The following is a 3113-nucleotide window of genomic DNA, read 5'->3' on the forward strand; positions in this document are numbered from 1 at the left end:
GCAAGAAGGAGAGAGAGAGAGACACTGGGCCTGGCTTGAGCATTTGAAACCTCAAAGCCCACCCCTAAGGACACACCTCCTCCAACAAAGCCACACCTACTCCATAAGCCACAACTCCTAATAGTGCCACTCTCTGAGTCTTTGGGGGCCATTTTCATTCAAAATGCATCAAAAGCCAAGTGTGAGGACACATGCCAGTCAGAAGAGATAAAGTTGCATATCAAGGAGATTGACTTTAAAAGCTCACTCTTAGGGGGAATGTTACCTGAGTCTGCACTCTCCCACATAGACTTGTGTTTTGAATGGCTGTTCCCTATCTGATGGTATTCTGTGGGGATGCTGGGGAGCCCTTAGGAGAAGAGGTAGGGTTAGGGAAAGCAGGTTACTGTATTCTTCCCAGATCTCTCTGCTTCTTGTTCTCCTATGAAGTGAGGGGTCTCTCCACACACACCCTCCAGGCACTCCACCATACCTTGTAGATATACCCAAATCCCCTTCCCCGCTCAGATGTTTCTATTAGGCATTTGTTTACAGTGACAGAGGGGTTGGAGAGATGATGGAAGACATGGTAAGTGGCCAGGAGAATCTGGCCAAATAACTTTGAAGTCTTCCTGTTGTCAATTTTTCATTATAAGGATACCCAAGTCGAAAGATGTAGGATAAAAGACAAAGACTGGAGAAAGGCTCTGTTACTGACTCGTGGGGTTTCTTGAGGTTGGCAGAAGCACCTTAAAAGACACAAAGGAATTAATTCAGTTTATCCATGCGTTTACTCTTAAATCCCCTTAATGTATGCTCACACGGCTATTTTTTGGTTGCTTGAGGCTGTGTTCATATTCATGTTTACTCATGTGTATTCATGTTTATCTTGCCTGTTTCTATTCAAACACTATTCTAACTTGATCTGTGTGTTTAAAAGGAAGCTGGGATGGGCAAGATCTACCCACTGCATTTAATGCCTGGCCCCTCTTTCTCCTTCCCACCTTGACTCTCCAGGTTTTCCTCTTACCTCACGTTTGCCCACTGTCACACTTTCGTTTTCATTTCTCCCACAGAAACCAGATCCTAGGGAAAGATTTGATAAATCCAATCATTGACAAAGCACACCCCTGATAATACTGTGCATTCTCATTACACAGATTGCATCCAGCCACTGATAGAAAAGACACAGTCAGGGTGACTTCAGAATTTCGGGTTTCTATTTCTCCTGTAGTGAAAAGTCTGGAATCTTAACGGTATGCAGTTTAGTGCAAATGTTCAAGGTCTCTAGTATTATCTAAACCTGTTCCTGATGATGCTAATATGACTTTGGCTTGTCCTACCATTATATCCATGTGCCCTATATGAGAAAGCAGGACAGCTGGAAAGGGGAGTGGTCAGCTGAGCCAGGTCACCTTAAATAGCTTTTCCAGAAGTCTTTCCTAATGATCCTGCTACATGAGTGAGCAAGCTGTGACTATGCTTACTTGGAGCAAGGACTGTACCTGAGTCTGTTGCCTGCCTGTTCCCCTAACTGGACTGCCTCAGTGAGAGAGGATGTGCCTAGTCCTGTAGTGACTTCATACACCAGGGTGGGGTAATATGGGGTGGGGCACTCCCTTCTCAGAAGAGAAGGGGAGGAGGAAATGGGGAAGGGGCTGTGTGAGTGGGGGAACTGGGAGGGGGGTGATTGGGATGTGAAGTGAATAAATAAATAATGAATAAAAAGGGTGTTGGTTTACCTGCCTGGGCACATTGTCATGGAGACTGCTGAGAGTTCCTTATGGCCCCGAACTCCGGAGCACAGCCATGACTGAAACTTGGCAGAAGCTCCCGGCAAGTTCTACCTAAACTCTTGACCAATAGAAAGTGTATGATAATGCATTTGTGTTGGTTTCAGGCACAGGCTTTGGGGAATTGTTTACACAGTTATAGATAATGATAATGAATGCAGTCTCGCTACCTCTCACCAGGCTTGCCTCTTCTGCCTGGGGGATGTGTGGCTATAGACACAGAACTAAGCTCAAACGTTTGTGAAGTTGCTTCAGTGTAGATTTGTGGCCCTCTAAACCTGGGTCCACTGCCATGCCAGGACCCCACCCACCCCCTTCATTCCTGCAAAGCTATTGCCTTCTTACTCTACCCCTCCCCGCCCCCATCCTGTGTTCTTCTGCCATGGTTTCACTCTCTATTAGTGGAGCACCTTCCTCAATTGTTCCCTGAGGAAATATGCATGGAAGAGATGTTGCTGAGATGTGGCCTGCCGAAAATACATTTCTCCATTTCTATTTGATTGGCAATTGCTTTAAAGATAGAATTCTGGATTGGAAATAACACTGAAGGCATTATCCCAGTAGAGTTGCTATTGAGACATCAGGAGAAATTCTGATGACTGGTACGTTGTGCGTGACCCACTTCTCTTCCTCATGCGTGGAGATGTCTGGCATTCTCTCCTTGCCCTCCGAGTTCTGAGTTTCCCAGTAATATGCCTTGATGAAGGTCTATTTTCATCCTTTCTCTGGAGCATCTGGAAACTCAAGTTCTTTGGATCAAGGCAATTATCTTGAATCAGCATCCCCTTCCTCTCTCTCTCTCTCTCTCTCTCTCTCTCTCTCTCTCTCTCTCTCTCTCTCTCTCTCTCTCTCTCTCTCTCTCTCTCATTATCTGCTTACACTGAACAGATCACCTAGATTGACATCCCATCATCCAACGCGGGTAGTTAGGGAGGCTGCTGAGCTTCGATTTGATTTTTGATGCAGATGCGTTTGACTCTTCTGATGACTTCCAGGCTGCAGTGGCTCTTCAGCCCCCCCTTCCTTTTCTCACCAACCTTTGAACGCCAGGGAAGTGGCACTTCAATGATTGCTGTGCCTCGGCTTCCCCCCTCCCGTGCCATTTTTGCAGCCATTGCTGTACTTTCTTCCTTTTGTCACTATTTTTAGAGGCTGTGAGAAATAGCTGCTACATTAGTTATAACCCCTGAGCTTGAGCTAGAGCCACTGAACAAACAAGCAAGCAAAGGCTGTGAAGGAAAGCTTCCTGGAAGGACTTGCTCAAGCCACAGGACATGCAGATCCCTGGAGCTTCAGGAACAGCTAGACAGGGGATTCAGCATCCTCTACATAAGGCCTTCA

General features: G+C 46.2%; 1 long non-coding RNA gene across 1 annotated transcript; it reads right to left on the reverse strand.

Moving 5' to 3' along the window:
• Nucleotides 1-303: 303 nt before the first annotated feature.
• On the reverse strand, nt 304-1509 carry LOC110307584 (uncharacterized). The gene is made up of 4 exons (XR_002379429.1): nt 1485-1509; nt 1010-1065; nt 641-728; nt 304-349 (listed from the first exon to the last, which is right to left on the reverse strand). It is a non-coding gene; the product is annotated as an uncharacterized LOC110307584 (long non-coding RNA).
• Between the last annotated feature and the right edge of the window lie 1604 nt (nt 1510-3113).

This window comes from Mus caroli, unplaced genomic scaffold, assembly GCF_978045245.1.
Source record: "Mus caroli unplaced genomic scaffold, Mus_caroli_1 scaffold_15, whole genome shotgun sequence".
Classification (NCBI taxonomy): Eukaryota; Metazoa; Chordata; class Mammalia; order Rodentia; family Muridae; genus Mus; species Mus caroli.